This window comes from Syngnathus leptorhynchus, chromosome 4, assembly GCF_054491065.1.
Source record: "Syngnathus leptorhynchus isolate UIUO chromosome 4, UIUO_Slep, whole genome shotgun sequence".
In the NCBI taxonomy this organism is placed as follows: Eukaryota; Metazoa; Chordata; class Actinopteri; order Syngnathiformes; family Syngnathidae; genus Syngnathus; species Syngnathus leptorhynchus.
The window spans coordinates 446568-459636 of NC_141198.1; the positions used below are offsets into that span (position 1 = coordinate 446568).

The window sequence follows — 13069 nt, forward strand, 5'->3', positions numbered from 1 at the left end:
GCAGCAAAGATGGCACAGAGTGGAAGATTTTAGGAGTAACAGCACCCCTTGGACGAATGCAGGTACAGAATGTATTTACAGCAAAAGCAGGTCCTACAAATTGCACCAGAACTGTCCGAACACCTGTTGATGCATTCAGACTACTTGTTGATGAAGGCATGACTCGTCACGTCAACCGCTGCACTCTTGAGTATGCCCGCACCTCTGATCCGTTGTGGGATATATCAGATGATGAGCTTGATGCATTTATTGGGTTGCTGTACTTGGGAGGGTGTATGGATGCTGTTAGGATACAGATTTTTAGCTATTGATCTGACTCCAAATTGCGATCAACACTTAACACAAGTTGCTATGTCCCAATCCACACACTGGCGCACCTAACAATTTTGCGAGTTCGTTCTGTCAAAGAGAAGACCAGTAGATCAATCAGACCAAATTTACCAATTGTTTATTCCTAACAAAGCGCACTAATACAGGCCTGGGTCCCGGGTCCCTCACACTAAAACTCGTGCGTTTTTGTGACCACCAAAAGACGACACATTCTTCCGGGTTACCCAGTTTTAAAGATACACAATATGAATATTAAAACATGCAAAACATTGTGTGATGATTGGTCGATGGCCATCTCCTCCCCGTCGAGGTGTCATCACTCTGGTCAGGAGGTTGGTTTTTTCCTCTCGAAGCCCATCCACCTGGACGTGGTGTTGTTCTTCGTTCTCGTTCCTCACCGACCTTGAGGTGTTATCGTCCGGTACTCCCCCCGTCCCGTACCGTCCCGTACTCTCTTCGTCTGGTACTCCCTTCCTGGGCCTGTTCCACAACACTTTGAAGAAGACAAGTTCATGCAGTGTGCCTGCACATTCCGCACCCCCACCAATCCACACATGCACTCCAATACTAGATATTATATTGATATGATTATGAGTTTAACACAAACTTAAAAAATATGTTTGCAAACTGCTGAAAGCACATTTCTCTTTAGTCCCTCTCATGACCTCATTTATGAGGTCATCACCCGTTACTCTAGCAAACAACTACCAGCGTGCTATCAGTCCTTCCTTCCCATATTGGCCCATCGGTGGCAACGGGCCTACGGTTTTCTCAATCAACCGGACAGCGAGTGATCTAATACATGGAATACAACAACCGCATAACATCATAATTGTAGTAAAAATAGCCACAGCAACAAGCACAGACATGATGAGCCCTTTCCAGTTTCCGAACGTTTTCATCCAATCAGACCAAATATCGGTGTGTACACCTGAATGATCTTTCATCTTTTTGTTCACTGTCTTTAGTCCTTCCAATGCCTTGGTCAGTCGTTCCTCTGGTGCCGTGTTGTTTGGGATGAAAGTACAACATGCATCACCAAACATTCCACACACACCATATTCCTTAGCCAATAGCATGTCCAACGCAATTCTATTTTGGAACGCCATTAATGACGTTGCGGCCAATTGTTCATGAACTGAGGTAATTGATTCAGCTGTATAATTACCCAGTCGTTGGACATTGTAGTGAACGTAATTAATACGGTCTACATTTTTATTGGGGGTGATCCATAGGAAGATACTTTCGAATCCCGAGGCCATTTGATTAACGGGTTTATACTCATCTGGTACACCTCGGGGCACTCCTATAGCGTCAATATATGTTGGATTGTCGTCGCTCAACCACGGGGGCAAAACGTCTCTTTTGGCTCGCTTCAGGAGCTCCGCCAATGGGGACTCCAGGTCCCAATTGAGATTCTGTATTTCAATGGGGACAACCACCACAGGAATTATCAAAGACACAAGGGCACAGATACCTGATGCATTCTTTGGCAAGCGATCATATAATTTGTCATCACCACACCACAACCAGATGTCTTTACAAGAGAGGAGAGGTTACAGTCAGTGACAAATTGAATTTGCACCATGTGGAATCTATTGTCCCAATACTTATGCCGGTTCCCTTTAACTTTAAACATGTCATATTTTGTTGAGTCACATGGTTGTCAAAAACGGGCTTTCTTTTTTAGTGAATAATTTTATGCCGTGACTCTCCAATGCCCTCTCAACTGAGGACAAACCAAACTCATTCCCTAAGCATTGAAAAACCATAAATAAAATAAAACAACCCTCCACTCTGCCCTCACCCACCTGGAGAACAGGGACTCGTATGTGAGATTGCTGTTTGTGGACTTCAGTTCTGCATTCAACACCATTGTTCCACAGCGTCTCATTTGCAAACTTGTCAAGCTGGGCCTCAGTACCTCCCTTTGCAACTGGCTACTGGACTTCCTCTGTCAGAGGCCTCAAGTAGTGCGTGTGGGCGACAGTGTCTCCGGCAGCATCACGCTGAGCACGGGGGCCCCTCAAGGCTGCGTGATCAGTCCGCTGCTCTTCACCCTGCTGACGCATGACTGCACTGCGACCTACGGCAGCAACCGCGTGCTGAAATATGCCGACGACACGACTGTGGTGGGTCTGATCACCGGTGGCGACGAGACTCACTACAGATCGGAGGTCGACCTTTTGGCCGTTTGGTGCAGGGACAACAACCTTCTGCTGAACGTCAACAAGACCAAGGAGATTATCATTGACTTCCGGAAGGGTCACACCCGCCACCTGCCGCTGACCGTCGACGGAGCTGTGGTGGAGAGAGTGAGTAGCACCAGATTCCTGGGGGTGCACATCAGTGAGGACCTCTCCTGGACCACCAACACTGCGTCGCTGGCGAAGAAGGCCCAGCGCCGCCTGTACTTTCTGCGGAAACTCAGGCGGGCGAGTGCTCCTCCCGCCGTCATGACCACATTCTACCGTGGCACCATTGAGAGCGTCCTCTCCAGCTGCATCGCTGTGTGGGGTGGTGGCTGCTCTGAGTACAACATGAAGGCCCTGCAGCGCATAGTGACCACTGCGAGTAAAATCATCGGGGCTCCACTCCCCTCCCTGAAGGAAGTTTACGCCTCCCATCTCACCCGCAAAGCGGCTGCGATTGTGTGTGATGAGAGTCACCCCGCTCACTCTTTGTTTGTACTTCTGCCCTCTGGGAAGAGATACAGATGCCTGCGCTCCCGCACCACCAGACTCGGGGACAGCTTCGTGCTCCAAGCTGTCCGGATCCTGAATTCCCTCCCCCCCCCACCCTCTGCTGCATGACGTCCTGTTCTTTTGCGCTATGATCTAGCTGTCTGCTATTAGCGTGCTTGCTCCATTTTGCTGCTCTTATTTGTCTATTTATTTATTGTTTATTTATTTAGTTTATTTGCTTATTACTTATTCAGCGCTCTTATCTATTGTTTTTACTCTTTGTGCTATTTGCTTGTATGTGTTGTGTACTGTGTCTTGTCACCGTGGGACGGTGGGAAACGTAATTTTGATCTCTTTGTGTGCCTGGCATGTGAAGAAATTGACAATAAAGCGGACTTTGACTTTGACTTTTTGACTTTGACTTTCTCCATATGTCAACTTCTTTTGTCCATGACATGAAGCAACTACAAACTGTCCATCCTCTTTACAGTGGTGAATACATGTCCCTTCTCTGTCTGGTGGGGCTAAATCCAATACTTCCCTTACCTGTTCAATTTGCTTCCTCCACACCCTTCTCTGGTACTTTTCCAGTTTGTCCTGTAACGTTTGGTTTGTCTCTGTCCAATTAAACAACGTGACATACGTTTGCCAATTTCCGCTGTCACATCTCTGTCTCAAACCTCCCTGTTCCTCTCGTGAGAGCTCTTCTGTTGTGTTCACCTCAGCTTCATAAACTACTTTTCCTCTGCATCAATATTGTCTATAGGTGGGTGAAATTTGAATCTGGGACTTTTTCCCCTGGATGGTCTCATTAATTGTCATCAATGTCCACACAAAAAGACAACTTAATAAAAATAGCACTACTAATATTCATTCATTCATTTTCTGAACCGCTTTGTCCCCACGGGGGTCGCGGGGCGTGCTGGAGCCTATCCCAGCCGTCATCGGGCAGTAGGCGGGGGACACCCTGAACCGGTTGCCAGCCAATTGCAGGGCACACAGAGACAAACAACCATCCGCACTCGCACTCATACCTAGGGACAATTTTTAGAGTCTTCAATCTAATATTAATTCTGAAAAATCAAAAAACCTTTCGAGCCCTCCCCTTTACTTTTCCGTATTGCTGCTCCTTCTCCTTCTGCCCCCCCCCCCCCTCTTGGCCGGGTCCGGGACACGGCCAAACAGGAATACCTTCATCATGACGGAACAAACTCTGGGGCCGGACGTAGGTGTGAGTAGTGATACCACCGGCGTCCTTTGAAGTCGAGCTGGGCCGCGTGAGACGTCCTGGCCAAGACACGAAAGGGGCCCTTCCACCGAGACTCCGTCCACTTTCTGGAGATGACTCGGACGTACATGTATGGCGTGAGCTGTTTCTCCACCGACACGCCTTCCTCCGCCACAGCCGCAGCGGATTTCTCTCCAATCTGTGCAGAAACACTGGACACCAAAGCAGACAAATAGGACCAGTATGCTGTATGAGACAAATTTGGTATCGTAACATCCTCCGGTGGGACGAGCGTCGTTGCTGGTCCTGGCATTAGACGACCAGTCATCAATTCAAACGGTGCAAATCCAGTGTGCCTGTCAACAGATTGCCGCACAGACAACAAGGCAAGCGGAAGCGCTTGGAGCCAATTCATTTTCATTTGAGCAATAATTTTGGCCAGTTTTTCCTTCAACGTCCGGTTCATTCGTTCAACTTTGCCCTGGCTCTGAGGATGGTAGACACTGCCAAATCGATGCTTCAAACCCAAAATTGATTCCACCTTGGCCAAGGCTTTGTTGTTAAAGTGTGTACCATTGTCAGAGCGGATCAGGGCCGGAAAACCATGTGTGGGGATGTAATGGGTGATCAAAGCCTTGATCACAGCACCAGAATCTTCCTTCGAGCACAGATATGCCTCAGGCCAGCCTGAGTAAGCGTCAACCAACACAAGCAAAAAGCGTTTCCCATTCACTCTTGTATACATGTCGGTGAAATCAATGATCACCTCTGCTCCCGGCCACGGCGTCGGCTGAAACAGGCCGGGTTTAGGCTTCAACGTAGGACGTGCATTGAATGTCTGGCCGGACTCACAATCCGCAACGAAATTTCAGACCACGTCCAAAGGTCTGGGATGCCACCAACTTCGAAGATGGATCATCATGGCATGGGGACCCACATGGGAAGGTGTGTGTGCCTGTGATAGGACCTCCACCATTAGCCTTCCCTCCGGAAGAGCGGGCTGGCCTTTGGGTCCTACCCACAAGCCATCTGATCATTTGACAGCCTTCGCTGCCAGCCAGACTGATTTTTGTTCCGGGGATGTGGCATCCTGGGCGGCACGCATGTGAGAGCGACAGAGGCAAACAGGAGTCGGGGTGTTCCCCGTCCAGATTACTGAACCGCGGGACACCAACATCATCTCCAGCAATCCTGTGTCTGCCATGGGTTGTTTAATTTGGTATGCATTCTGAGACTCAGACCAGTACAAATTAGGAATGTGAGTTTTCCGCCAATCGGTCTGTTGCAACAACTGCTTGACCATTGAGCTCAATTGTCTGGGCTCGTGTCCTGGGGCAATAGCCAGCGAAATGTGTGGCACCCCTTTCTCTGTCATTTTGAACCACTGCATTTGTTCACATGTCCGTTCATTGCCGCTGCAACTCCCTCTTTACCAATCAAACTGCGTGATGAAGTTAAATCCCACATGTGCCCTTCAATTTCTTTAAACAAATTCCGATATACATCATCACTTTTTTGGTCATAATATAGAGTGCAATGCAAAGGATCAACAGGTGGGTGGTATGGCGCCAGTGAGCAGATCCAGGGTTTCCACAGTAGGTAGGTCGAGAACACACCACCACCAGCAGGGGTCTCTGGCTCCAGCCTGGCCCAGTAGATGGTTGCAGTTTCTGCTTCTGTTGGTAGGGGCGCCATCAAATTGATCGGAGTGTCTGTGGAATGGATGTATTTGTGCCACAGTCTACACCCCGTCCGGGTGATCACAGTTTTAAGTGGTTTGGTAAAAGGCAGAGTTTGTGGTTTTCCCGAGAAGCCGACTAAAGTTGTTGTGTTCTTTGACAGTGAGGATACAGGAAGGGCAGTGTTTATGGATGAATATGTTGCTCCTGTGTCCACCAGCATCTGCACAGGTTTTCCCTCCACTGTCACATGAAGCATTGGCTCCGCTGGGCCACTGCTTCTCTGGCTCCCCGGGCAGCCCTATTCAAATTGTCCACACCAGAGATCATCATGTTGGTAGTACTGACCTCCGTGTGTTTGTGGCTGTTGCCAGGGCCTTTCAGCAGACGGAGCTGTTCCTGCCTGTTGCATCGGCGCCTCGGGTTTATGTGGCGGGCCTCCGGCTGGGCGGGCGGCTCCGCGCGGTCGATACTGCGGGCATTCTTTTGCCCAGTGATCGGTTTCGCCGCAGATGAAGCATTCGTTGGGTGAATGGGGTTTGTATGTTGCCCTCCCCGGGTAAGCAGGTGCATTCCCTCCCCGGCCTCTGTATCCGCCCTGGAACTGGCCCCTTCCGCGCCCCACCACCTGAGGAGCCTGTGACATTTGCATTTCCTTTTTCTGTGATTTAGACTGTTTAGCTTCACCATGCATTTTTGCCAACTGTAATTTCAACAACTGTTTGGATAATGCGTCTGTCTCGTTATCAACTTTAGCTTGTGACTCAGTGAACATTCTGCAGTGATGCGAAAGATGACGTTTAAATCGTTCCTCGGCACAAACCAGAATGTCAGGGTCTGACATTAGCTGCTTCTTCACATCTGGCGGAAGTCCATCCACCAGCGCCGTCCGGAAGAGCATCTCTGCCTCGTGCGTGAGAGCGGCATGGCGACCTGTGGTTTCAATCCAACTCTCCACACGTTACATAATGTTGGGCAGGTGACATTTTCACATCATAAGGAAACATAGTGGGGGCCAGATCGGTGGGTTGTGGGAAAGTCAATTTAATGTTTTCAAACAGGGGCGCTGCTACTTGTGGCAAGGGCACATCCCTCCCCAGTCTCGCTGTGCCTGCTGCTTCCTCAATCGCCTGTAATTGCACTAGGGAGCATGCTCCTGCCAACATCTGTCGCATGTCACCAAGTGTACAGCTCTGTCCACTCATCAGAGCCAAAAACTTGTTCAGCCACACCTTGCCTCCTCTGTGTAGTGGGGGCATCTTTTCCATCATCGCAGTCACATCACAGAGCACCATGGGCTCGTAGTGCTGACCGTGCGATGTGGTCACCAGCAAACACATCAATTCATTTTTTCTGCACCTCGGCCCACTCCGCAAATTATATTCTCTCCGTGTCTCTCTCTCTCTCTCCCTGCCTGCACTTTTGCTACTGTCCTGATTCGCGTACGCTAACATTTTCCTCTGTTGCATCACAACATCATCTTCTTCCTCACCTTCGCTGCCGTCCCGCTGTGAACACTCTTTCTGTCTCCACTCGCTCTTTGCGTCTTGTCTCATTTTCTCCGTTACCCATTTTAACATCTGCGCTTCCTGTCTACGCTGCTCATCATCTCGATCAACTTTCTTCTTTAGCTCCTCGTTCTCTGCACTAAGTCTATGCCAGCTTTCTCTACCTCCTCTGCTTTTCTCCCATTAACAACACTTTCTACGGGCAGTTTCTTCTGAGTGGCGAACAAACCTCTTGCAGCTGTTGTCAAATTGTGCAAAGAGCGTCGCTCTTCCTCCCTCTCCCTAATGTGCTTCTCGAGCACCTTGCGCTTACGCCAGCCAGCGCCTTTCTGCTCGTCCTCTAACATGTCTCTTTTTGCTGCAACTGCCGTAGCAGGCCACAACATGTCCCAAGTTGTTGAAAAGCCCTGAAAAAATTTGTCGGCTTCCAATTTCGCGAAAACTTTTCGGTGTCTCACATGCTCCTTTGCCACATTACCGTGCACGTCACACACATAAGTTCCAAATTTATTCACCATATGTATCTTAACTTCTTGCAAACTTTATTTGATCTGAACAACAGTCTCCTCTTAAATTTCCTCTTTCAATTTGCAGAATTTCGACTTATAGTAACAGGTATTCTGCTTACCTTATCAGTGATGAGCGCTCAGGGTTGAGGAGACGTACCAGCTCAACGTTGTGCACTTTATTCCAAACGGTTCGCCGAGCGAGAGACAGCGTCCCAAACGCTGTCCGGTGTCCTGGATACAGACCACGAGTTGTCAATTACCCTTCTCTTGACATCACGCCGGGGTCACCAAGAAATTGTTAGGAAACAGATTTTTAGCTATGGATCTGACTCCAAATTGCGATCAACACACAGTTGCTATTTCCCAATCCACACACTGGCGCACCTAACAATTTTCGTACTGTCAAAGAGAAGACCAGTAGCTCAATCAGACCAAATTTACCAATTGTTTATTCCTAACAAAGCGCACTAATACAGGCCTGGGTCCCGGGTCCCTCACACTAAAACTCGTGCGTTTTTGTGACCACCAAAAGACGACACATTCTTCCGGGTTGCCCAGTTTTAAAGATACACAATATGAATATTAAAACATGCAAAACATTGTGTGATGATTGGTAGATGGCCATCTCCTCCCCGTCGAGGTGTCATCACTCTGGTCAGGAGGTTGTTTTTTTCCTCTCGAAGCCCATCCAGCTAGACGTGGTGTTGTTCTTTGTTCTCGTTCCTCACCAACCTTGAGGTTGTTATCGTCCGGTACTCCCCTCGTCCCGTACCGTCCCGTACTCTCTTCGTCTGGTACTCCCTTCCTGGGCCTGTTCCACAACACTTTGAAGAAGACAAGTTCATGCAGTGTGCCTGCACATTCCTCACCCCCACCAATCCACACATGCACTCCAATACTAGATATTATATTGATATGATTTTGAGTTTAACACAACCTTAAAAAATATGTTTGTAAACTGCTGAAAGCACATTTCTCTTTAATGCCAAGAACCTTCCACTAGATTTGCTATGGTCAGAAAAATATGGATGCCAAGCCTTTCGTCAAGCAATGCCTCGTGACCGATTCAAAAAAATAAAAAAGTACATCCGTTTTGATGTGCGTTCCACTCGTGGAGAGAGGGTCAAGAAAGACAAGTTTTGTTTGATATCATGGGTTTTGGACAGATTTGTTGAGAACAGTCAGAAGGCATATATTCTGCAGGATTCACAGCTGTTTCCAACAAAAACTCGCTGTAGGTTCACTCAATATATGCCAAATAAACCCGACAAGTTTGGAATCAAGTTTTGGGTCCTAGCTGAAGTTGGAACAAAGTACCGCCTCGGCGTGAAGCCATGCCTTGGAAGGGATGAGTAGAGAGTCAACAGTTTGGGGACACATGAAGTGATGACACTTATGGAGCCGTATTTTATATATATTTTAAATTGACAACTAAAGTGACTTGTCAGATAAAAGTAGGATGTAGCCGCAACAGAACTGTAACCGTCTGTGATGTTTGCAGACGTCCTGTATGTGGAAAATGTATGGCTAAAATTTGCATTGCCTGCAAAGATAAGGCTGTCTGATATTAGGAACAAGCACAAACATGCAGGTCTGTGACAGAAATGCTTGTGAAAGAACTTTGTTACACTTTCTTACACTTCAAGTCAAGTTTATTTGTACAGCCCTAAATCACAAGCAGTCTCAAAGGGCTTCACATAGACAAACAATGGACAATTATTCTCAAAACATCCCCTGATCTTGAGCTCCCAAAAGGGCAAGGAAAAACTCAAAAATCCCCTACCAAAAGAAAAATGAGAAACCTTGAGAAGGGACCACAGATGGAAGGATCCCCCTTTCTGGATCGCCAGGCTGCAATGGATGCAAAGAGGGCACATAAAATACATAATATGGAAATCAAAAAGTGGATGTCCAGGCCAAAGCGAAGAGCTGTCGGAGGTGCCCTTGATTGTCCTGGCAGTGTCTTCGAAGAGGGTAATCCGCTGCAGTTCCCTCATCCTGAATTGGTCCACGAGAATCTAGATAGCCGCTGTCAGCTTGGGTGTCACCTAACCACCTCCCAGGGGTGGGGAGAGTGGGGTCGGGGGGAGAGAGAGCAAAAACAAACTCCAGCCGAATCGGCCACTACAGGTTAATTAAAGGCCATAACATAGAAATATGTCTTTAAACGTGTCTTAAATGTTTCTACTGAGGTAGCAGTTCTAATATCCATTGGTAGGGCATTCCAGAGCTCTGGAGCCCGAATAGAAAATGCTCTAGACCCTGCAGACATTTTCTTGTCCCTCTGTGTCACTAAAAGACTAGCGTTTTGCGAACGAAGGTTACGAGACGGAACATAAGGAACAACTAGGTCGATGAGATATGAAGGCGCTAAGCCATGCAATGATTTATAGGGTAATAGAGGAACCTTGAAGTCACATCTTAAATGGACCGGGAGCCAGTGTAAGTTGGCTAATATTGGGGTAATGTGATCAAATGTTCTTGTCTGTGAGAGCAGCCTTGCAGCAGCATTTTGTACTAACTGTAGACTTTTGATGCTGGACTTGGGAAGACCAGAGAATAATGCACTACAGTAGTCCAGGCGCAACGTGATAAACGCATGTATAATAATTTCCGCATCACCGGGAGGATTGGGCGAATCTTAGCAATATTACGAAGGTGAAAAAACGCAATTCTGGTTTTATTCTTAATATGCTTTTGAAAGGAGAGTGTTTGGTCAAATATTACCCCGAGATTAGTTACAGTATCACTCTGAGTGATAGTACGGTTATCTATAGTTATAGTGGTTTGCTTAAATAAATGTTGATAACGAGTTGGACCAATTATCAACATCTCAGTTTTATCTGGGTTAAGACGAAGGAAGTTGAGAGACATCCATTGCTTGATCTCTGCGAGGCACGGCTCAAGATTACAACAGTCCTGCGGATCTGTCATTGATAACGGCATATATAATTGGGTGTCATCCACGTAACACTAAAAACTAATATTATATTTATGTATTATGTCCCCAAGCGGAATCATATAAATATTAAATAGAATTGGTCCTAGTACTGATTCTTGTGGGACACCACACGTAACCTTATAGAGCTCAGAGGATGTATTGCCATGGACCACTCGGTGCGTCCTGTCTGATAGATATGAATGAAACCAGCCTAGTGCTGACCCTGAAATACCAACGCAACCTTTAAGACGCTCTAATAAAATATCGAAGTCTACAGTGTCGAAGGCAGCACTAAGATGGAGTAGTAACAATACCGATGAAGTGTTGAATCCATAGCTATGAGATCATTAGTCACTTTAGCAAGTGCTGTCTCAGTGGAATGATTAGCTCTAAAACCAGACTGAAAAGATTCAAATCGATTATTAGCGATCATGTAATCAATAAGCTGCTGCGCTACTACTTTTTCAAGAAGTTTTGCTATAAATGGGAGATTTAAAACTGGCCTATAATCACTGAGACAGTGCGGGTCAAGATTTGGTCACTTAAGTAGCGGTTTAATGATAGCGGTTTTAAAGGGTGTTGGCACTATCCCAGAGGAGACAAACAGATTAATTATATTTAAAACGGACGGTCCTAAGATTTGAAATAATTCTTTAGTTTGGCTGGAAGCGGGTCGAGTAAACATGTAAACAAACACTTTATTATATTTTGTTGCACTTTGTTACATGGTGTTAGGATACGGATTTTAGCTATTGATCTGACTCAAAATTGCGTTCAACACTTAACACGAGTTGCTATGTCCCAATCCACACACTGGCGCACCTAACAATTTTGTGAGTTCGTTCTGTCAAAGAGAAGACCAGTAGATCAATCAGACCAAATTTACCAATTGTTTATTCCTGACAAAGCGAACTAATACAGGCCTGGGTCCCGGGTCCCTTACACTAAAACTCTTCCGTTTTTGTGACCACCAAAAGACGACACATTCTTCCGGGTTGCCCAGTTTTCAAGAAACACAATGTGAATATTAAAACATGCCAAACATTGTGTGATGATTGGTCGATGGCCATCTCCTCCCCGTCTAGGTGTTATTGCTGTGGTCAGGCGATTGGGTTTTCCCCGCGAAGCCCGACCACCTGGACGTGATGTTCTCGTTTCTCACCAACCTTGAGGTACTCCCTGTCTGGGCCTGTTCCACAACACTTCGAAGAAAACAAGTTCATGCAGTTTGCCTGCACATTCTTCGCCACCCACCAATCCACACGAGCACTCCAATACTAGATATTATATTGATATGATTATAAGTTTAACACAACCTTAAAAAATATGTTTGCAAACTGCTGAAAGCACATTTCCCTTTAATGGATAATATATATAATACTGTGCATGCTATAATGTTCCATTGTGTCAATTGACGCATCTAGCTGTTCTAGGTATAAACTGCTGTATCTTGCACACAACTAATGTAAATAGGTTTTTGTCTTTGTTTTTCTACTAAGCATGCTAAGTCGATAAAAGTCAGATTTTTTCAAATTTTTCCTAAAAACGCGTATTAAGTAGTCATGACGCAAAGTTGTGATGCGCGTCAATTGACGCGTCCAGCTAAAGGTGGAAGTCAACCCAACAATTGGCTTACATTCATATGTTTTATGTGCCCCCACTTTTTCCGTCAGAGGAGCTACATCAAAGTCAAGAAAGTCTGCTTTCTTGTCAATTTCTTCACGTCACGACACAAAGAGATTGAAATTGCGTTTCCTACTATCCCTCGGTGACAAGACATATTACATGTTATACAAATATACACTGTTCAAAAAAATTAAAGGAACACTTTGAAAACACATCAGATTTCAATGGTGAAAAAAATTTTTTGGCGATCTATGATCTATCCGTGAGTCGTCACCTTATCGTGGTGGAGGGGTTTGCGTGCCCCTATGATCCTAGGAGCCATGTTGTCTGGGGCTTCATGCTCCTGGTAGGATCACCCATGGCAGAAGGGTCCTAGGTGAGGGGCCAGACAAAGCACGGCTCAGAAGACCCCTTATGATGAATAAAATATATGGATGTCGTTTTCCCTCGCCCGGACGCGGGTCAGCGGGGCCCCTCTCTGGAGCCAGGCCTGGAGCTGGGGCTCGAAGGCGAGCGCCTGGTGGCCGGGCCTTCGCTCATGGGGTCCGGTCGGGAATAGCCCGA

General features: G+C 46.7%; 1 protein-coding gene across 13 annotated transcripts in view; it reads right to left on the bottom strand.

Annotated features, from left to right (window-relative positions):
• Window positions 1-392: 392 nt before the first annotated feature.
• LOC147057589 (3-hydroxy-3-methylglutaryl-coenzyme A reductase-like) overlaps window positions 393-13069 on the bottom strand; it is a 54936-nt gene continuing 42259 nt past the window's right edge. Inside the window, exons 20-23 of one of the 13 annotated variants that reach the window (XR_015065941.1) lie at window positions 12780-12877; window positions 8058-8169; window positions 4206-6854; window positions 413-1748 (exon numbers count right to left, since the gene is read on the bottom strand). The gene's annotated coding sequence lies outside the window, so the exon portion shown is untranslated. Of the gene's footprint in view, window positions 1749-4205; window positions 12878-13069 lie in introns of all 13 variants that reach the window. The other 12 variants (XR_015065944.1, XR_015065935.1, XR_015065936.1 and 9 more) reach the window with 12 other exon arrangements.